At 43.2% G+C, this 24,368-nt stretch overlaps 1 pseudogene; it reads left to right on the top strand.

Moving 5' to 3' along the window:
• Positions 1-4,741: 4,741 nt before the first annotated feature.
• LOC140200986 (melatonin receptor type 1A-like) overlaps positions 4,742-24,368 on the top strand; it is a 32,816-nt pseudogene continuing 13,189 nt past the window's right edge.

Below are 24,368 nucleotides of genomic sequence, written 5' to 3' on the forward strand. Positions count from 1 at the left end.
AGCTCGTTTTTGCTTCCTCAGAGTGTGTTCTCTCTAAATGTTCAAAGAGCCTAGACAGTTTCATCACCTCACTTCAAACAAAAAACTTTTTCATGCAATGATCACATTGGCTGCTGTCGGTTGTTTGGTGCTGGTATAAATCCATATTTCAGAGACTATACACTTTACAGTCTACACTTCTTTATTTGGTCTGCTTCTGCCATTTCCATTATGGATTAATGACCATGTTCAACTGCCTGTTTTTTAAGACCATCCTCAAGCATTCCGACCAATAATGGGGAAAGTTATAACATCATCATAGCTGAGGCAAAACCTGGTTCTCAGCCTCAAGGTACGTAAAGTGCGACAGTGACAACTTGTTTGGGCTGTGGACTAGAGAAATGTGGTGAAGGCCATTTAAAGGGACAGATTCTGAACTTTACCCTATTGAACATCATAGCCCAATTCACAGGAGTTGCACCACTGTGCGATTAGAGTATGGGAATTATACTAGCTAACCCTATACTACAGTAGTGAACAGCAATAATGCGTGGCCCAGGCCCAGAAATAACACAATTACTTCAGTCCAGATTTCTCATGATATGCCAAATACATGTTGCTTTTCAACAACTATAACATACTTCAAGCAAAGTCTAAGAGAACAGTGCATTAGCAAGAGACAAGATGATCATGTGATCTTTGTAATCAATTATGAGGCACTGAGGAGGAAATAGTAAGTAATTAATTTCTTAAATTAAGCCTGGAATCCCTCAGCTGCCCCTTGCTGCCGAGCACTCCCCCACTGCCCCCTTTATCTTTCTCGCCCCCTTAGAAACTCCCAGCTTTAGGGAGCACTGCTCTAGAGATAGAGGTCCCAGCTTATCCATCTTCTCCTTATACCTCAAGCCCCTCATTTCCAATAACATCCTCATGAATCTTTTTTGCCTTCTTTCCAGCTTAATAACATCCTTCCCTGCAGTTACTTGATGGAATCGGCCTCCTGTCTCACCATTCCCCCTCTCTTCTTTATACTGACCATCTCCCCTCCAAACCCTCACTTCTGATGGCTTTTTAACCAAAACCTTGACAGTTCCTTTCCCTCACAGATGCTGCTCAACCCACTGAGTTCTTCCGGCATTTGTTTGTTGCTCTCTGCAGACCGCACTGGAGGTCAAGGTGCAATATTGATCAATGGAGTTATGAGGCTGCAGCTCCACATATTGCAGCAGTGAGATTGCAAAGTCAAACCTTTGACATCTATGGACTGGAAGGAAAGGGGTAAAATCAGTCACCAGTAGAACTCAATGTGATAGTTTGGTGGCAGTGGGTTTCTTTTCAGGATGGATATCAGAAATAGAAAGCAAATCAAAATAACACTCAAAGATAAGACACTCGATTTGCCTCCATGGTTCCAGTTTTAAGAGACGGAGAATCATTTTACAGGGTCTAAGATAGGACAAAAAGTATCATTTTAAAATCAAACTGCATCACTTCTAAAATCTGCTTATTTTCCTGTCACTAATTGTGGTATAGGAGTTCTGACACTGGAGTGGTAGCTGGAGAGCTGGGCTCAAGTCCAGAGCATGAATTCACATCCCACAATGGTAGCTTGGGAATTCATATTTAATTAGCATCATAAGACTGAAATTAAAAAGTCAGTATCAGCATTGGAAATCATGGTATAAGGGGTGGATTGCCATCACAGTCCATTTGTTTCATTAAAGTCCTTTGGAGAAGGAATGTACTACTTATCTCCTGGCCATAGTGTCATAGAGCACTACAGCAAAGAAACAGGCCCTTCAGCCCATCTAGTCTATGCTGAACTGTTATTCTGTCTAGTCACACTGATCTGCACTTGGACCATAGACCTCTATAACCCTCTGACACTATCCTCTCGCACTACCCTCTGAAGATTTCTTTAAATATTTCACTCTTCACCCTTAACCTTTGACCTCAAGTTCTAGTATCACCCAACAGTGGAAAAAGCCCTAGTTGTATTTACCCTGTTTATACCCCTCATAATTCTGCAGACCGCTACCAAATCTCCCTTCCTTCTCCTAACATCCAGGGAATAAAGTCCTAACCTGCTCTATAACTCGGGGTCTCAAGTGCAAGCAACATCCTTGCAAATTGTCAATCTTGTTGCCACCTTCTGTGTAGGTAGGCAACCAGAACTGCACACAATACTCCAAATAAGGCCTCATGCAACTCCTGTTACTACTTGTGGTGCTGAAGTTCTGATACCGGAGTGGCATCTGGAGAGCTGGACTAAAATTAGGCCTCACCAACATCTTATACCATTTACCATCCCATTTCCTGTGAATACTTTGACTTATGAAGGCCAATATGCCAAAAGCTCTCTTTGTGATGCTATCACTGATTTTCCTTTTCACTTGTATGATGAAAGGTGGTGATAAACACTGATGATAGCAGCTTCAGTTCTCTTTGTAGTGATTGAGAAATGAAGACATTGCCCGCACATGGAAAGGCCTGAACATGTACTAAGTGACAAGCAATAATCCTGACACACAGTTGGTAGATAATGACCATGTTTGTAGGGTTGTTCTCCGAGCCTGGAGTTAGGTCACAAACAACAAACAACCCCACAAACAAGCAGCCAACACTATCTAGCAATCTTCTCTATCATTTCAGATAAAAATCATCTTCAGCAAGGAATTCTCTGAACTCCTCCCCATGACAATCATTGCCAACTCCGTGCCAAATATTCCAAACGCTAGCATCGGGTAACAAAAATAAAACATTGTAAGCACCTGTGCTGAGAGAAACAGTTTGAAAGATTCAGGTTGATGAGTCTTTATCAGAACTGGAAAAGTGAGGGGAAGCAGCTTGCTTTAAGTTAGTGGGGGAGCGATAAAGATAATAAAGAGAAGGTCTATAATCAGGTGGGGCAAAGTTATCCAAGTATCAATTACTTTCTGTGTTAGAAATTTAAAGAGCAAAGGAACATTTTCAGATGCAGAGCATACAGTAACAGTGGCCAGAATCTGACAAGGGTACTGGAAGTAGCCAACTAATCAAGCAGCATTTGCCAACAGAGAAGCATCAGATTAATGACATTACATCAAAGCCAGCCATCTCCTTCGTAAAATGGAGAAGCCCGCTACTTTACATGGGATAACTGGGTAAATATTAAATCTAAACCTTGACATGCTTCAGTACATTAGCCTGTCCTATGCTGATCTCACATTCGTTAAGGTCCCTCTCACTGGTAAACACTGAAACAAAATATTCTTTATGGATCTCCCCTATGTCTTCCATCTCCAAACATATTTCCCCTTTATCTCTGAGCAGTCCTACTCTCACTCTGCTAATCCACCTGACCTTCATATATGTGTAAAAAGTCTTGGGATTTTAATTAATCTGACCTGCCAAGTTCTTCTCATGTCTTCATCTCATTTTCCTCTGTCCCTTCTTAAGATCCTTCCTAGTTGTGTTATAGCTCTCAAGAATCCTGTCTGATTTTTGCTTCCTAAACTGTAAGTTTACTTCCTTTTGACTAAATACTCTTCTCTTTTCATCCATTGTCCTTTCCCTGTTTCAATGGGTCAAACCCATTCAGAATCTCATGCAAGTGTTCCCCACTCAACTGATATATTTTTGCAGCGCACTTTCCTGAGAAAATCTGCTCCCAAGTTGCTGCTAATAGCATCATAATTAGCCCTCCTCCGATTTAATATTTTCCCCATACGATCTGCTCCTATCCTTGTCCAAGGCTGTGGTAAAGCTGTCGTCACCATCTTGGAAATGCTGGCCAGCTGAAAGATCTGTCACCTGGTCAGGTTCATTACCACTATGGCCTTTCCTCTAGCAGGACAACGTGCATAGAATCAACATACTTATGATGTGAGTCCAGAAGTCTTTAGGCTTCATCCTCAACATGGAGCGTCTGGTTTGGCAAATTTCACGGGTACCTGAAGATATCATGATCCCCGCAAACTTCTTCTCCAAATCACAGATCTCCCCGATTTGTAAATATCCTGCCGCGCGTCAGTGGGTCAAAGGTCTGGACGACCGTGCTAAATAGTTCTGCTATGTGGTCTGCGGTGTGGACCTCAAGGATTCAAAAACTGCTCACTGTTGCCCTCTCAGATGTAATGAGGGATGAGTAACAAATTCAGATCGTTGCAATGATACACACAGTCCCTGAGTTTAAAAAAATGATAAAAGTAGAGGTATGTGCATATTTAGTGAGAGAGACTTTCATGCGTAATTGATTGTGTACATGCTGGACATTCTCTGCACTTCACAGCACACTTGAGAACGGTGGCTCTACCCCCACAGCGCAGAGTTGGCTGAACGGCTGGATTTGTGGCTTGTGCGATCATTTCCAAGACAAAACTGAACCGCGCGGTGTTGTCTGACCACTCTGCAAAAGAGGATAGGGGCGGAGAAGCTTGGAGTGTATCAGAGGGGTTCGGAGCTGACCGCTAGAAGTTGGAGTGGACCAGAGAGGGTCGGAGTAAGGCAAACGGTGTCCGATTGAACCAGAGGGGGTCAGAGTGAGACAGAGACGGTTGGAGAGTGACAAAAGATCGGAGTGCACTAGAGTGGTCTAAGGGAACTAGCGAGGGTGGAACGGAGCCACTTCTCCACAAGAAAAGACGCAGAGTCCCCTTTAACTAGGCGGGGGTGTGCCGGGTGGCGTCCAGTTTGGGTACACAGCTCTCAGCGGAATTATCCCCAACGACAACGTTTTGCTACCTCTGTTAGCGATTACCTCTTACACTGGGCGAGTCGTGTGATGAGTGGGGTGATGATTTTGTCAAAGAATCTCACACTTGAGGATGTGGAGAGGCTTCCCGAGAGGAGCGCGTGGGTAACTAGCGTCCTCGCCACTGTGCTCATCTTTACCATCGTGGTTGACCTTCTGGGCAACTCGCTGGTCATCGTCTCCGTTTTCAGGAACAAGAAACTGCGGAAAGTAGGTGAGTTCCTTGGTTTGAATTTTTATTTGTCAAGAGGAGGGGGAGGGATTCACTTAATCTCAGATGGGACTGTTCATTTCATCGAACTTCTTCGCTCCGCATATTCCACTCACTCTCCATTCTTCCATAGAAACATAGAAAATAGGTGCAGGAGTAGGCCATTCGGCCCTTCGACCCTGCACCGCCATTCAGTACGGTCATGGCTGATCATCCAACTCAGAACCCTGTACCTGCCTTCTCTCCATACCCCCTGATCCCTTTAGCCACAAGGGCCATATCTAACTCCCTCTTAAATATAGCCAATGAACTGGCCTCAACTGTTTCCTGTGGCAGAGAATTCCACAGAATCACCACTCTCTGTTTGAAGAAGTTTTTCCTTATCTCGGTCCTAAAAGGCTTCCCCTTTATCCTCAAACTGGGACCCCTCGTTCTGGATTTCCCCAACATCGGAAATAATCTTCCTGCATCTAGCCTGTCCAACCCCTTTAGAATTTTATACGTTTCAATCAGATCCCCCCATCAATCTTCTAAATTCCAGAGAGTATAAGCCTATTCGATCCAGTCTTTCATCATATGAAAGTCCTGCCATCCCAGGAATCAATCTGGTGAACCTTCTTTGTACACCCTCTATGGCAAGAATGTCTTTCCTCAGATTAGGGGACCAAAACAGCACACAATACTCCAGGTGTGGTCTCACCAAGGCCTTGTACAACTGCAGTAGTACCTTCCTGCTCCTGTACTCAAATCCTCTTGCTATGAATGCCAGCATACCATTCGCCTTTTTCACCGTCTGCTGTACCTGCATGCCCACTTTCAATGACTGGTGTACAATGACACCCAGGTCTTGTTGCACCTCCCCTTTTCCTAATCGACCACCATTCAGATAATAATCTGTTTTCCTGTTCTTGCCACCAAAAGTGGAAAACCTCACATTTATCCACATTAAATTGCATCTGCCATGAATTTGCCCACTCACCTAACCTATCCAAGTCACCCTGCATCCTCTTAGCATACTCCTTACAGCCAACACTGCTGCCCAGCTTCATGTCATCTGCAAACTTGGAGATGCTGCATTTAATTCCCTCATCTAAGTCATTAATATATATTGTAAACAACTGGGGTCCCAGCACTAAGCCTTGTGGTACCCCACTAGTCACTGCCTGCTATTCTGAAAAGGTCTCGATTATTCCCACTCTTTGCTTTCTGTCTGCCAACCAATTCTCTATCCACATCAATACCATACCCCCAATACCATGTGCTTTAAGTTTGCACACTAATCTCCTGTGTGGGACCTTGTTAAAAGCCTTTTGAAAATCCAAATATACCACATCCACTGGTCTCCCCTATCCACTCTACTAGTTATATCCTCAAAAATTTCTATGAGATTCGTCAGACATGATTTTCCTTTCACAAATCCATGCTGACTTTTTCCGATGATTTCACCGCTTTGCAAATGTGCTGTTATCACATCTTTGATAACTGACTCTAGCATTTTCCCCACCACCGATCTCAGGCTTACCGGTCTATAGTTCCCCGATTTCTCTCTCCCTTTTTTAAAACGTGGGGTTACATAGGCCTTCCCTATCCACTTCACGCACTCTCAATTCTTTCCTGTCCACTCCAGTCTCCATTCTTCCCTATCCACTCCACTCATTCTTCATTCTTCCTTGTCCACTCCACTCACTCTCCATTCTTCCCTATCCACTCCACTCACTCTCAATTCTTCACTATCCACTCCACTCACTCCCCATTCTTCCCTATCCACTCCACTCACTCTCCATTCTTCCCTATCCACTCCACTCACTCACCATTCTTCCCTATCCACTCCACGCACTCTCCATTCTTTCCTGACCACTCTCCATTCTTCTCTATCCACTCCACAGACTCACCATTCTTCTTTATCTACTCCACTCATTCACCATTCTTCCCTATCCACTCTCCATTCTTCACTATCCTCTCCACTCACTCACCATTCTTCCCTATCTACTCCACTCACTCTCCATTCTTCACTATCCACTCTCCATTCTTCCCTATTCACTCTACTCACTCCATTCTTCCCTATCCTCTCCACTCACTCACCATTCTTCCCTCGCCACTCCACTCACTCACTATTATTCCCTATCCATTCCACTCACTATTCTTCCCTATCCAGGCTCGTCAACTCCATCCCCACAATGTCCTCATCCTTCCTTCCCTCCTCCTCTACAAGCCCCTCATCTTCGTTTTGTACTGCCAGTTCTGTACTTACCTCCCCTTCAACTCCATTTCTCACCCATCCCATTACCCCTCCCTTCCATCCAAAATTGCTTACGCCGTCTCACTCCATAACTCCCTCCCCCTCTCCTACCCCATTACTCCCTCCCCTCTCATGCTAAAAGCTAATTCTTCCCCCTCCCACTCCACATCCCTCACCCTTCCCACTCCATCCTTCCCTTTCTCGTAGACCATAACTCCTTCTCCCCTCTCCCACCCATCTCCTTCATCCCCTCCCTCCCCACCCCTTGCCTTCACACATCCCATCGCTCCCTCTTCTCAATCCCACCCCATCTCCCCATTCCCTCCTCCCCTCCATTCTATAACTATCTCACCCCATAACTCCTTTTCCTCTCCCAAGCCTTTTATAAATGATGCATCATCTCCTCCCTCCTCTTTTTCCACTATCCCATGCCTGACATCTCTTGTACTCTCCCCTCTCCACCTCACCTCCTACCTTTTTATTTCCCTTTTTCCCTTTTTGTCACCCTTCCTCTTGTTGCCACCCAATACACTCCACCTATCAGACTTCCTTCTCTGCCATTCACACTCTCCCTACTCTTCCCCATCTCCCACCTCATTCCTTTTCTCTTCATTCCTTTCAAATCTCTTCACCGCTATATTCCAGCTCTTCCATTCCTCCATCTAATACCCACTTCCATTTCTCTACATAGCTTTTTACTCTCTTCCCTGCCCTTCCCTCCATTCCACCTCCTCTCCTCCCTTTTCCTTAACCTTGGTCCCAATTCTTCCCATCCATCCTACTACGATCTCCCACTCCCCTCCCTTATCCCTTCATTCACCACTACCCTTCTCTCATTACCTTTCACTTCCCTCCATCTTTCTCCTCTTACACCTCTCCATTATGTTACGTACACGCAACCCTGGGGAGGTACCGGTTACATGCACGCAACAGCGTAACAGTACCGGCAGCAATACCACACATCAGGAGTCTCTTTTTGATGTTAAAATCCACTATCTTTATTAGTAACTACTAAATATAGTAACTTAACCAGGTGATCAAAAGTTAGCAGTGTTATGTATATATAGGTGTATAGATAAAGTTTCCAAACTTATTCAAGCTCAGGTGGCAAGAGTTACAGTCTTATGATGGTATGTAAGAAAGTTCAGTTCAATCCTCAGGTTTATTAATGTGAGATATTTGTAAGCCAAAAGCGAATGTTGTGAGAAGGCAATTACATCGATATTCCACAGATTCCACGACAGCAATACAAAATAACAATAGTAGTAGGAGTAACCTCTGAAGTTGTTCCACTCCAAACATGAAGTATCACCAACAGTAGCTTATCACAAAGGGGACCATCTTCAAGGGAACCACCACCCAGGCAAGGGTAGACACACCAGTAGATTCCACACGGTTACCCCAAACACACGACGTGATAGCTGCTTATTCAGTTCCATGACATACGAAGTAACTCCAACAGTGATTTGCCACAGGGGTGCCTTTCCCAGTGAACTACCATACTCAGAGAAAGGGTAAATACACACACGTGGTATTCACAAAGGTTTTCTCCTCACCAGAGAACCCACTCCTATGGATTAACTATGTGACAATCACACTTTCATATTTCAATGGAATCAAATTCACCCTTACGGGCTACTTAGAAGCGAGTCCAAACAGTGATCTCTTTAACACTAGGTTTCTTCTGTTTCAAACCTTTCTCTCCCCTCCTCTTTCCCTGTAAACTTCTTCTAGTTGCAGTACCTTGTGAGAGTCATTTATCAATACTCTGAATCGATCTTAACTCACCCCTTTTGGGCTGCTGAAAGTTTAAACCAGCGACCCCACTCACTGGTGTCTTTCATTGATCGAAACCATCTCGACTCTGAGCATGTGTCTCTGTGAGAGGATCATCTGACCTCGCTTATTCAAAACAAGCCGCGAGAACCCACAAACATTCATTGTCCATCAAACAACTCCACCTCTCCCACCATAGTAACCAAGCAATTTTGTAGCCAGTAGAAATCCAACAGTGTCCAAAAGTCAGTCTCATTCTCTTGGCGTTTTAAAATGACAGTCCACAGAAAAAATTAACCCTAAGGGTATATAACAATTATTTACCTCAACAGAGTGTTAGGCTCAAATCCTGTCATTGAATAAATGAATCGATGCTCTTTCATTCTACTCCAATGTGTTAAGAAGGATTTGGAAATGTGTGGAAAATGGTTGCTGCTTTACCCTTCGATCACATTATACAGAAACCAGTATTCCACAAGCAAAATGCAGATGCTGAAAATCAGAAATGAAGTCAAGTAAAATGTTGAAAATGCTTTGCACGTTAGGCAATGGTGTTGGCATTTCAGGTTGGCACCTTAATATTGGAATGCTATTGAGAGGTCACTGACCATAAGACCATAACATTTCAGCTATGTTATTTTATTTATTTATAACACCTGTGTATGTATATAATGCATTTTCAGTGTAAGCCATATCATTCTCTCCACATTATTTCATCATGACCGCAATTTTCCTCCACATGTTCCCTGAGCAGACAGTCGGCAGGAATTTTACGCAGGTTTCTGTTCCTCCTTGTGCATTTAGACTGTGGCCTTTCCCCACAGAGCCAATGGTACTGCTCATGAGACATGCCAGTCAGCAGCATTTGCGCATGGACATTGAGTCATAGAGCACAGAAACAGGTCCTTCAGCCTTTGCCAAACTGTGAATCTGCCTAATCCCATTGACCTGTACACATATGGATCATAGTCCTCCGTATCCCAAGTGTGGGCACGTGGCCAAGTGGTTAAGGCACTGGAATAGCGACTTGAAGGTCGTGAGTTTGAGCCCCAGCTGAGGCGATGCGTTGTGTCATTGAGCAAGGCACTTAACCACACATTGCTCTGCGACGACACTGGTGCCAAGCTGTATGGGTCCTAATGCCCTTCCCTTGGACAACATCGGTGTCGTGGAGAGGGGAGACTTGCAGCATGGGCAACTGCTGGTCTTCCATACAACCTTGCCCAGGCCTGCACCCTGGAGAGTGAACACTTTCCAGGCGCAGATCCATGGTCTCGCAAGACTAATGGATGCCTTAAATAATATCCCAGTCCTAATTTTACATATATATTAAAATCAAACCTTCATCCAGCACTTCTGCTGGCAGTTCATTCAACACTCTCACCACCGTCTGAGTGAAGGAGCCGCCCCTTATGTTCCTCTTAAACTTTTCGGATTTTACCCTTAACCCATGATCTCTGGTTCTAGTTCCACTCAACCTCAGTGGAAAAAGCCTGCTTGTATTTACACTATCTATGCCCTCAGTACATGTTCTGGCATTCAGGCGCATATATATATACACATACACACACACACACACACACACACACACACACACACACACACACACACACACACACACACACATACACACACACACACACACACACACACACATACACACACACACACACACACACACACACACACACACACACACACACACACACACACACACAAGGGGTGATTGATAGGTTCGTGGCCCAAGGTAGAAGGAGTCAATTGTAGAAAACATAGCACATTTATTTTTCAACATAGTCCCCTCCTACATGTGCACACCTAGTCCAGCGGTCATTGCGCATACGGATCCCTCCTTTGTAGAAGTGGTCCACAGCAGGGGTGATTGATAAGTTTGTGGCCTAAGGTAGAAGGAGATGAGTTATACAACTCTCGTTACACACACGTGCGGTTCAACTCTTGAGTGAAAATGCAGGAAGTTTGAAGTTTCTCCTCATCTCCTTCTACTTTAGACCACGAACTTATCGATCACCCCTGCTGTGGACCACTTTCTGGAGGTCCAAGACACCGACTTCTACAAAGAAGGGATCCGTATACTCCCCGACTGCTGGACTAAGTGTGTAAATGTAGGAAAAATAAATGTGCTAGCTTTTCTAAACTTGACTCCTTCTACCTTAGGTCACGAACTTATCATTCACCCTGTGTGTGTGTGTGTGTGTATATATATGTGTATATATATGTAGTCTTTTTTATAAGTTATTTATTACTTGTTTATGCATTATTATTATTTGTTTTTAATATATTTACACAATTTGCCTTTTGCACATTGATTGTTCATCTTTGTATGTAGTTTTTCACTGATTCTATTGTGTTTCTTTGTATCTACTGTGAATGCCTGCAAGAACATAAATCTTAGGGTAGTATATGCTGAGGCTTTAGGAGGCATTGGTCAGACCTCACTTAGAGTATTATGAGCAGTTTTGGGCCCCTTTTCTAAGAAAGATGTGCTGGCATTGGATAGGGTCCAGAGGAGGTTCACGAGAATGGTTTTCGGAATGTAGGGGTCAAAGTATGAGGAATGTTCGGTAGCTCTGAGCTTGAACTCACTGGCAATTAGTAGAATGAAGGAGGATGGCATTGAAGCCCATCATATATTGAAAACCCCAGACAGAGTGGATGTGGAGAGGATGTTTCCCATAATTCTTTTGGACAGCCCGGAATTAGAGGGACATCCATTTAGAAAAGAGATGCGGAGGAATTTCTTTAACCGGAAGGTAGAGAATCTATGGAATTCATTGACACAGTCAGCTGTGGAGGCCAAATCATTTGGTATGTTTAAAGCGGAGGTTGATAGGTTTGTGATAAATTAGGGTGTCAACGGTTATGTGGTTGAGAGGGTTAATAAATGGCAGCGCAGACTCGATGGACCTAATTCTGCTCCTATGTCTCACGGTCTTATGGACATATTTGTACTTCTATAATAAATTTACTTTGAACTTAGCGTGTATCCCAGGCACTGGCTAGTAGAGAACAAAGTTACAAAGCTGTTTATAATGAACCTCAATAAAGACAACTGCAACTCACATAAAAGTTGCTGGTGAATGCAGCAGGCCAGGCAGCATCTCTAGGAAGAGGTGCAGTCGACGTTTCAGGCTGAGACCCTTTGTCAGGACAACTGCATCTCTTTCTAGACCGTTTTGGGCAGCAACTTTTCATAGAAATTCCTGGATGATGTTCTCATTCTCAGCATGGCTGGATTGAGGACAATGTTCGGTGGTGCCTAGATTTTGGCTACACACGAAGGACCTGAAATTGAGGGCAATTCTCATCACACATAATGCAAAGCCTTGGTACAAGTCTGAATGTCATTGATGACTGGATTTTCTGTGAAATTACTTTGACAGGATTCAATAGTATCATCTTTTTTTCAGTAGGGATTTAAGGATAATGCCATGCCGACCTCTACCCAATTGATTGATCGCCAAAGTGTTTTTCTCATTAAGATGGTTTAGAGGACAGTTGGGACAATGTGGTCAGTTGAATCATTTGCATCACTGGGGACAGATGAAACCTCCGCATATGCTTACATAACAAAGTTCTACACACAGCAAAATGTAGCTGCACACAAGGATACCCATTCAGTTGAGAGCCACTTTGGGTATAATATATATTTCTTTCATGTAGTCTAGAGATCTGTACATAACATCTCTATGGACATAGCCCATTTTCTATCCCAAGGTGAAACTGGAGATGCCTGATGGAAAGGTAAAGCTTTCCCCTTGGGAGTTTGATTGATTGCTGAGCTTCGAAAAATGTTTGCAAATATTTTGACTGCAACTGAGAAGTCATCATCAGTGTGCAGTTGAGGGTGTCGTCTCCTCAGAATGCCGGCTTTTATACTCCTTCGGGGTCTGAATGGATGTTGATTAGACGTGGTGATCTGCTTGTCTGGTTGACTGATTCAAACCACTGTGAACAGTTTAGCAGCAGAAGATTCTGTCTGGCTAACTTTCAGGGAGGTCTGTGAGAAGTGTCTGCTTCGCTGTGTAGATTCTGAGATCACTGGCGATTCGTTGATTGTTGGCACCATTGTTTCTCTTTTCTCCGCAAGAGTAAGGCTTCCTCCTGCTCCAGTTTTATTGTACGTTATACCAAAACCTGTTCTTAATTGGAAAATAAGTGAATAGAATTGGACATCACTGACTCCTCAGGAGCAGACTCACTTGCCTGGGATACAGTACCATGCAAAAGTTTTAGGCACATATATATAGCTAGGGCGCCTAGGATTTTTGCACAATACTGTAGTAATTTTATGTATTGCACTGTATTGCTGCCATAAAAAAAACAAATTTCAAAACCTATATGAGTGATGATAAACCTGATTCTGATATGGGCTTCTAAAGTGGTCTGAGAGTAGTCACGGGGCTGAGTGAGGGGAATCATAGTTGGGGAAAAAGGGAAGGGAGTGGGAAACACCAGAGACACATTCTGTACTGATCAATAAACCAAAACTGTGCCAGCCCCTGTACCTGGCACTCCTTCTCTGCTACCTCCCCCACACCCCTCCGGTATCACTCCACCCTTGCCATTCCCAACACCCTTTGCTTCCGCCAGATCTACAACTCGCTCTCTGCTCCACGTTGACAAATACAGTACTGTGCAAAAGTCTTAGGCATTCTGTCTCTATATATATGTTCCTAGGACTTTTACACAGAGCTATAGTTTCATGAAAAATTTTGTCATGATATTGTGGAATTGTGACAATTGTTTTCTGGCAACCTCAACTATCTTGTATTACTTGGAAACCAATACAGTCACCAGAAGATTTCCATTTCACCCCCACCTTACCCCCCAATCCTCCCTGTACTCCTCCCTCTGATTGTTATCACGTAATGACTGCATATTAACGTCAGCTATTATCACTTCACTTCTGTCATCCATTGATGAGGTCTGTACTTCTGTGTATCTGGCAGAGAGCCCAAAATCTGAGTCATTTGGAAATTTATCAGTGAATGCGCAATTAAACTGGTTTCTCAGTCAAAATGAGTTACCACGACTTTGGTCATAGTGAAGGAGATATTGGCATTTACTTAAGAATCAGTTGCTGAGAGGAAGGGAAATGATTGCCAACTATCCTTGATGACTGCAGCAATCTGATTCTCTTTAATGTCCACGAAGTCTCAGTACAATCAGGAATATTGAATATGAGTAAAAGAGTAAAACTTGGCTGGGGAGGCCAAGTCATTGGGTATATTGCAAGCAGAGGTCAGTAGCTTCGTTATTAGTCAATACTTCAAACGTTACGGGCAGAAGACAGAAGAATGGGGTTGAGAAGGATAATAAGTCAGCCATGATGGAATGGTGGAGCAGACATGATAGGCTGAATGGCCTAATTCTGCTCCTATGTCTTATGGTCTATGTATGAATTTATCATTTGGTGGGCTTGTGGGGTAAATGTTCTGGACTAAGGGAGCTCAATCGCTGTTCTGTCAGTGTTGGTGGTTTGGGGAAGAGAGAGTGTGTTCTGGTGGATGGAGTGGGTAGCACCAGAGACACATTTTGTAATGATCAATAAACCAAAACCGTGCAGGAAATCAGTAAATTGGACAGATGCAAGGTTCCATTCAGAGAATTAAATGAAATTGATGAGTTATGGGTGGGTGCAGGAGGTAACAACAATTCAGGCATCAACGTAGTGGAGGTATTATATATGCACGGTGGAAGAATGACAATGCGGTAGCATGATTAAATGTTTTTACTGAGTCAGGTTAGTAATAGTGCACAGTGGTAATAACGTGCAGTGTGGGAGCAATGAACCAGCCGCACTCAGACAAAAAGCAAAGCCTGCGTGAAAAGAGAGAGCCCTCCATGCATAGGAAGCCCAGTCGATTCACTGTGCAATCAGTTGGCAGCATGCACACTTGGTGTATTCTCCTAATTGATCCGATATGGTTCAGGAGGAAGATTAGGGAGTGGTACCAGAGGAGGTTTGAAGCATGGATAGCCAAAGAAATGGTAGGTGCAGCAAGGGCCCATAGCTACACCTTTGATTGGTAGAAAGTGGGAGGAATCAAAAGGGACATTGTTCAGAGTAAGCTCAAGTTCTCCCAGGTGGAGGAGAGTGATAGCAGAGGGGATTGGGTTGATCTATGTCCTAGAAAGAATGGGAAAGCCTAAACACTTTCCTGATGGGTGATGAAAGTGTATAGGGTGGGGACAGAGGAATTGAAGGTTGTTAAAATGCTGGAGAGCATGAGAGGTGCCCCAAGTGTCGGTGGGAAGGGAATGGACTGGGGCAACAAAATAGATTTGAGGGATGAGGAGGTAGGTTCAGAAATGCTCTTTCAAAAGCCCATCTAAGTCAGCGAGAACACAGGGGATGATAATCATTCCCTCTATGTTTTATGCCATGTGACTGTAGTAGCTGCTGCAGTGGATTCCAGTTAATTGGGGTACATTTTAGCCCAATTAAACATCTGCCTAAATTAGCTGAAGTTTCATGGAAATATTTAGAAAGGTATATAAAAAAAAAGACAAACCACTGTTTAACTGAGTAACAAATTATGTATTTAATTGAAAACCAGAAAAAATTAGAACAGTATGCAGGCCTCTCTTTCACATGTTCTACCAGTCTATTGTTGCCAGTACCATCTCCTGTGTGGTGGTGTGCTGGGGCAATGGCATCAACATGGATGATGCCAACAGGATCAATAAACTGATTAGAAAGACCGGCTCTATCATAGGAGTCAAGTTGGACATACTAGAGGCTGTGGTAGAACAAAGGACCTTACGAAAAATCCAGGTAATTCTGGATGATGTTTCTCATCCTCTATATGCCACCTTGACATGTCAGAATGGGAATGGGATGTGGAATTAAAATGGGTGGACACTGGGAGATCAAGCTTTTTCTGGCGGATGGAATGTAGGTGCTCAGCAAAGCAGTCTCCCAATCTACGTCTGGTCTCATTGATATACAGGAAGACACACTGGGAGCACTGGATACAGTAGTTGACCTCAACAGACTCAGAGGTGAGGTGTCACCTCATCTGGAAGGACTGTTTGGAGCCCGAAATGGTAGTGAGGAAGGCGGTATAGGGGCAGGTGTAGCACTTGTTCCCCTTGCAATGATAAGTCCCAGGAGTGAGATCAGTGGGGAGGGACAACTGGACAAGGGAGTCGCGTAGGGAGTGATCCCTGTGGAAAGTAGAAAGTGGGGGGGAAGGGAAAGCTATGCTTGGTGCAGGGATAAAATTGTGCATTAGCTCATAATAGTTATCGATGGAGGAACGCTGCCGCGTTCTTTTGATTGACAGTAAGTGAACTAAATCAGCGCAGACACGGTGCAGTTTGCTTACGTAAAACACTTTTAATGATTGCATCCTCCTAACCTTCATTTTCATTGGAACATTCAAGATGATTGTTGATACCTTCAAATTCTTCATAGTTCCTAACCTGAAGACATGAAATAGTTTAACTTTCATCTCCAAGTCTGAATGGCTGAAACCGCACTGACAAAATGAGCTCTGATTTGCCTTACTGGTTATTTCTGGTTAAATCATTGCAACACACATCAAAGTTGCTGGTGAATGCAGCAGGCCAGGCAGCATCTCTAGGAAGAGGTACAGTCAACTTTTCGGGCCGGGACCCTTTGTCAGGACTAACTGAAAGAAGAGCTAGTAAGAGATTTGAAATTGGGAGGGGGAGGGGGAGATCCGAAATGATATGAGGAGACAGGAGGGGGAGGGATGGAGCCAAGAGCTGGACAGGTGATTGGCAAAAGGGATATGAGAGGATCATGGGACAGTGGCCCAGGGAGAAAGAAAAGGGCGAGGGGGGGAAAACGCAGAGGATGGGCAAGGGGTATAGTGAGAGGGACAGAGGGAGAAAAAGGAGAGAGAGAGAAAGAATGTGTGTATATAAATAAATAACGGATGGGGTACAAGTGGGAGGTGGGACATTAGCAGAAGTTTGAGAAGTCAATGTTCATGCCATCAGGTTGGAGGCAACCCAGAAGGAATATAAGGTGTTGTTCCTCCAACCTGAGAAAAATCATTGCTTTTGCTTAAACACAAACACATGCACCTGACGCTATTTGAAAACTGTTTGCTATAAGCATGGCATGGTGTCTCACGGCCTCACAATTGCATGTGACACAATCCAGCACCAGTCTCCTTTCTCAATTAAGCAGCATAGAGTCCCAAATAAATGAAGGAAGTACCAGCTATTTTCTTGATTTAGTTTTTATTCTTTAAGAATTATCCCAAATAAGTGGCTGGCCCAATTAATTGATGGCTTGATTAACTGATGGCCCAATTAACTGGAATCCACTGTATGAAATACACTACACTTACCTGCCATTGTAACTTCAACAGCCTGTGACCGTAAAGAAAACAAAGATATCAGGCACATGGAAATGCCAACACTAGCAAGTTCCTCCCCAGATGACACAAGATCTGACTTGAAATTTTATTGCCATTCCTTCATTGTCGCTGGGACGAACACCCAGCCCAAAACTCAATGAGATTACCTTTCCTGGAAAAACACTCTGACAACATACCCAGCAAGGCCAAAGGAAAATGGCAGTTTAAGAACGTGACTTCCCTGCTCTTCCTCAAGGACAATTATTGCTGAACAATAACTGATTATCTTGTGAGTGGCAACTAAATCCTTCCAATGAATAAATGAAACACAAATTTGCTTTCCTTTTAGAACTATCTTTTTTTTCTATTCCAGGTGTTCAGGGCCCAACATATTGATGCAAATACAAAGAAAGCACAGCAGCAGCTATATTTCATTAGGAGTTTGAGGATACTTGGCGAGTCACCAAAGACTCTTGCCAAGTTGCTGTAGGTGTAGTGTAAGTCGCATCAGCATCTGGTATGGTGGGGCCACTGCACAGGATCAGAAAAAGCTGCAGAAAGCTCCATCTTGGGCATTAACTTCCCAAGCATTGAGGACTTCTTCAAGAGGTGATGCCTCAAAAAGGCAGCATCCATCATTAAGGACCCTCATCACCCAGGGCATACCCTCTTCTCATTACTACCATCAAGGAGGAGGTACAGGAGCATGAAAACACACACTCAACATCGGATTACTAAATGTACATTGAAGCCACCTGGACAACATCACTTTTTTTTTTGCTTTCTTTTTGCGCTACTTATTTAATTTAATTTTTAACACATTTTTTATTGTATTTTATTGTTTTCTAATATATTATTGTGTATTGCAAAGTAGTGCTGCACAAAACAACAAAATTGACCACATGTACCAATGGTATTAAACCTAGTTCAAATTCTGATTCTGAAGTATGGTATACTTGTCACAGGAATGGAACAATGCCTTTTGCATTACAGAGTTCAAAATTCACTCCATTCTTATAATGGCTGCCCTTTAGCCATTTTAAATTAATATTCTCTTCCTATGTTATATTCCTGTTTCTGTACTCATGACTTCTGTGGCAAAAGGTTCAGGACACTAAAAGCCAGAACAAATAGACTGAGGAACAGCTTCTATCCCAGAACTGTGGCCTCCATCACACCACTCCCACAGAACAATGACTGAAACTGTGAGCACACACATGCACACCCAGGGACTCAAATACTTGCTCTAACGACACTTTGTGCATTACTGTGATATTCTGCTGCTGCTGCTACTTATTTTCTGCTACTTATCTATTTAATACTGTTTTTCTATTACTGTCTTGTTTTTATCTACCGCTTTATTTAATTGCCTGAGAGGAAGCCAAACAGAGTTTTATTGTACCTATGTATAATGACAATAAAGATCATTCAATTCAATTCAATTCAATTCAATTCAATTATTTTCCACTAACTTTCCATTTGCATGAAAATGTTTCACTTGGAATTGCTTTTTGGTTCTTATTTTAGCACAATGTTCTCTTGCTTTGGGTTGCATTGTGAAGATGATGACTCATTCTCTTCTAAATTCACTTCATTATTTAAATATTACAATTGGACCACTTAACCTCTTAACTTCAAGACACATATTTTAAATTTAGTTCACTCATGATCCAATTTATCCTACCTCAGTAGTTTGCCATTTTTTTTCCAAACTAGAACAAGGTGAAAAAGGGACATCTGATAATCTATTTTATTTTCTCCCTACGCAAGTGAAATAGTCAAAGTTTTCACACTGTTGGTAATTTCATTTGTTACCAGGCAGAATGAACAATGATCAGTGTAAGTCAAAAGAACACTGTGGTAGAAATGGTACAGTCTTAACAAAGGGTCTCAGCTTGAAACGTTGACTGTCTATTCATTTCCATAGATGCTGTCTGACCTGCTGAGTTCCTCCAGCATTCTGTGTGTTGCACAGGCTTATCTCATTTATTAGGTAGTGTTAGTCAGTCCTCCCCCCCCCCACCCCCCAGGAGTGAGGGTCACTTGTTTGCACTCCATTTCAAGGAAGCAGAAGATGAAACCGAAAATTTCAAAAATGTCTTCCTCCGCACTCCCGCTCCAACTCTCAGACTTACTTCTTCGAATCAAACCAGTGCAGAGAGACAGAGGGGTGTAAAGTGAGGGTAGAAGCAAAAAGTAGTAAGGAGAAAAGTAAAAGTGGCAGGCCGACAAATTCAGGGCAAGCATCAAAAAGGGCCACTTTTCAACATAATTGTATAAGGGCTAAGAGAGTTGTAAGAGAGCGCCTGAAGGCTTTGTGTGTCAATGCAAGGAGCATTCGTAACAAGGTGGATGAATTAAAAGTGCAGATTGTTATTAATGATTATGATATAGTTGGGATCACAGAGACATGGCTCCAGGGTGACCAAGGATAGGAGCTCAACGTTCAGGGATATTCAATATTCAGGAGGGATAGACATGAAAGAAAAGGAGGTGGGGTGGCATTGCTGGTTAAAGATGAGATTAACGCAATAGAAAGGAAGGACATAAGCCGGGAAGATGTGGAATCGATATGGGTAGAGCTGCATAACACTAAGGGGCAGAAAACGCTGGTGGGAGTTGTGTACAGGCCACCTAACAGTAGTAGTGAGGTCGGAGGTGGTATTAAACAGGAAATTAGAAATGTGTGCAATAAAGGAACAGCAGTTATAATGGGTGACTTCAATCTACATGTAGATTGGGTGAACCAAATTGGTAAAGGTGCTGAGGAAGAGGATTTCTTGGAATGTATGCGGGATGGTTTTTTGAACTAACATGTTGAGGAACCAGCTAGAGAGCAGGCTATTCTAGACTGGGTTTTGAGCAATGAGGAAGGGTTAATTAGCAATCTTGTAGTGAGAGGCCCCTTGGAAGAGTGACCATAATATGGTGGAATTCTTCATTAAGATGGAGAGTGACATAGTTAATTCAGAAACAAAGGTTCTGAACTTAAAGAAGGGTAACTTTGAAGGTATGAGACGTGAATTAGCTAAGATAGACTGGCAAATGACACTTAAAGGATTGACGGTGGATATGCAATGGCAAGCATTTAAAGATTGCATGGATGAACTACAACAATTGTTCATCCCAGTTTGGCAAAAGAATAAATCAGGGAAGGTAGTGCACCCATGGCTGACAAGAGAAATTAGGGATAGTATCAATTCCAAAGAAGAAGCATACACATTAGCCAGAAAAAGTGGCTCACCTGAGGACTGGGAGAAATTCAGAGTTCAGCAGAGGAGGACAAAGGGCTTAATTAGGAAGGGGAAAAAAGATTATGAGAGAAAGCTGGCAGGGAACATAAAAACTGACTGTAAAAGCTTTTATAGATATTTAAAAGGGAAAAGCCCGGTAAAGACAAATGTAGGTCCCCTACAGACAGAAACAGGTGAATTGATTATGGGGAGCAAGGACATGGCAGACCAATTGAATAATTACTTTGGTTCTGTCTTCACTAAGGAGGACATAAATAATCTTCCGGAAATAGTAGGGGACAGAGGGTCCAGTGAGATGGAGGAACTGAGTGAAATACATGTTAGTAGGGAAGTGGTGTTAGGTAAATTGAAGGGATTAAAGGCAGATAAATCCCCAGGGCCAGATGGTCTGCATCCCAGAGTGCTTAAGGAAGTAGCCCAAGAAATAGTGGATGCATTAGTGATAATTTTTCAAAACTCGTTAGATTCTGGACTAGTTCCTGAGGATTGGAGGGTGGCTAATGTAACCCCACTTTTTAAAAAAGGAGGGAGAGAGAAACCGGGGAATTATAGACCGGTTAGCCTAACGTCGGTGGTGGGGAAACTGCTGGAGTCAGTTATCAAAGATGTGATAACAGCACATTAGGAAAGCGGTGAAATCATCTGACAAAGTCAGCATGGATTTGTGAAAGGAAAATCATGTCTGACGAATCTCATAGAATTTTTTGAGGATGTAACTAGTAGAGTGGATAGGGGGGAAGCAGTGGATGTGGTATATTTGGATTTTCAAAGGGCTTTTGACAAGGTCCCACGCAGGAGATTAGTGTGCAAACTTAAAGCCCATGGTATTGGGGGTAAGGTATTGATGTGGATAGAGAATTGGTTAGCAGACAGGAAGCAAAGAGTGGGAATAAACGGGACCTTTTCAGAATGGCAGGCAGTGACTAGTGGGGTACCGCAAGGCTCAGTGCTGGGACCCCAGTTGTTTACAATATATATTAATGACTTGGATGAGGGAATTAAATGCAGCATCTCCAAGTTTGCGGATGACACAAAGCTGGGCGGCAGTGTTAGCTGAGAGGAGGATGCTAAGAGGATGCAGGGTGACTTGGATAGGTTGGGTGAGTGGGCAAATTCATGGCAGATGCAATTTAATGTGGATAAATGTGAAGTTATCGACTTTGGTAGCAAAAATAGGAAAACAGATTATTATCTGAATGGTGGCCGATTAGGAAAAGGGGAGGTACAACGAGACCTGGGTGTCATTATACACCAGTCATTGAAAGTGGGCATGCAGGTACAGCAGGCGGTGAAAAAGGCGAATGGTATGCTGGCATTCATAGCGAGAGGATTCGAGTACAGGAGCAGGGAGGTACTACTGCAGTTGTACAAGGCCTTGGTGAGACCACACCTGGAGTATTGTGTGCAGTTTTGGTCCCCTAATCTGAGGAAAGACATCCTTGCTATAGAGGGAGTACAAAGAAGGTTCAGCAGATTGATTCCTGGGATGGCAGGACTTTCATATGAAGAAAGACTGGATGAACTAGGCTTGTACTCGTTGGAATTTAGAAGATTGAGGGGGGATCTGATTGAAACGTATAAGATCCTAAAAGGATTGGACAGGCTAGATGCAGGAAGATTGTTCCTGATGTTGGGGAAGTCCAGAACGAGGGGCCACAGTTTGAGGATAGAGGGGAAGCCTTTTAGGACTGAGATTAGGAAAAACTTCTTCACACAGAGAGTGGTGAATCTGTGGAATTCTCTGCCACAGGAAACAGTTGAGGCCAGTTCATTGGCTATATTTAAGAGGGAGTTAGATATGGCCCTTGTGGCTACGGGGGTTGGGGCGTATGGAGGGAAGGCTGGTGCAGGGTTCTGAGTTGGATGATCAGCCATGATCATAATAAATGGTGGTGCAGGCTCGAAGGGCCGAATGGCCTACTCCTGCACCTATTTTCTATGTTTCTATGTTTCTATGTGTAAGAGTGGCACACTGGTGTAGTGGTTAGCACAATTACCGATCGGGGTTTGATTCCTACTACTGTCTATACGTTCTCCCCGTTTCTGTGTGGGTTTCCTCCTGGTACTTCGGTTTCCTCCCACATTCGGAAGATATACAGGTTAGTAAGATGTAGGTATGCTCTCAGAAGCATTTTGACACTGGCGGGCTGCCCCCAGAAAATCTGTGGATGCAAAACTTCGTCCTGCTGCGTTCACCAGCAACTTTGATGTGTGTTGCTTGAATTTCCAGCATCTGCTCTGCGACGACACTGGTGCCAAGCTGTATGGGTCCTAATGCCCTTCCCTTGGACAACATCGGTGTCATGGAGAGGGGAGACTTGCAGCATGGGCAACTGCTGGTGTTCCATACAACCTTGCCCAGGCCTGCACCCTGGAGAGTGAAGACTTTCCAGGCGCAGATCCATGGTCTCACAAGACTAACGGACTTCTTTAAACTGTTTCTCTATGCACTTCAAAAGGCAAATTTTGCCGTCAGTCCCTTTGAGGTGAAAAAAAAGGGAACAGAATGCTAATGACCCTGCACTCTCTTTCGCCTTCCTGTCCTTTCAAGGTTATTCAGCTAATCTGTAGTTTGATTGTGGACTCAGTAGTAGGCTATTTCCATCAATAACTCTGTCGTCATTTCTGCAAGAATCTGAATTGACAAATAATAATTTAGCATCTTGACAGCAAGGTTAGATTAATTTGCACTAATTATGAAAAAAAATTCACATTATTTATACTTGTCGGCTCCTCCATTAACACAAATGCTGGTCAAACGTCAAATGATGACAATTACCAGATAATGCAGCTAAGTCTGGAAAAAATCCTCTGATTCTTTCTTCCATTACAGCTGATGAGGCAAAAATTTGACACTGGTTGTGAATGCTTTCAAAAATCTTCCACTATATGATTTGTTCTTGTATTACATATGATGTTGCCAAGTTTATAGAAATCCTAAGATAAGTTAACAATCAGTTTGCCCTATTTTAGGCCATAAGACCATATGACATTGGAGCTGATTTAGGGCATTCAGCCCTTTGAATTTACTGTGCCATTCCGTCATGGTTGATCTGTTATCTATTATCTCTCAACCCCATTCGCCTGCTTTCTCCTTGTAACCTTTACTAATCAAGAACCCATTTTAAGTATACCCAATGACTTAACCTCCACAACTGTCAGTGGCAATGAATTCCACAGATTCACCACTCTATGGATAAAGAATTTCCTCCTCATCTGTGTGCTAAAGAGACATCCTTCTATTCGGAGGCTTTGCCCTCTGGTCCTATACTGTCCTACTATTGGAAACAACCTCTCCATGTCCCCTCTGTCTGGGCTTTCCAATATTCAGTAGGCAATGATTTGGCCTCCACAGCTGTCTGGTTTTCTTATTAAATGCAGAGCCATAGCTTGTACACCGACAATGAAGATATGACCTTTACTCCGCTGAATCATTGATATCCTCCAGTGAGAGCAATCCTGTTTTCCTCCCCAGGTTTTCAATACAATGGGAATAGATTGATTAGTCAAAAATAGAAAGAACTCTTTTCCATAGATGCTGCCTGGCCTGCCGAGTTCCTCCAGCATTTAGTGAGTGTTATTATGGAAAGAAGTTACTCCTTTCCCACTACTGTCCTTCGCCTCTTTATACTGGTCATCTCACCTCACCAATCTCAGTCCTTTTATTTGTCAAATTTTATTCATTTGCTGCAACACACAGCTGTAACTATATAAAAATCAGGCTGCACAAACTATTTGCAGTTTCAAATTAAAATACAATTGTTACTCTTTATGACACACTGTTTGCCACAGAAAGGCCCGCCGTTCTCAGAAATCCCCT

This window comes from Mobula birostris, chromosome 7 (assembly GCF_030028105.1).
Source record: "Mobula birostris isolate sMobBir1 chromosome 7, sMobBir1.hap1, whole genome shotgun sequence".
In the NCBI taxonomy this organism is placed as follows: Eukaryota; Metazoa; Chordata; class Chondrichthyes; order Myliobatiformes; family Myliobatidae; genus Mobula; species Mobula birostris.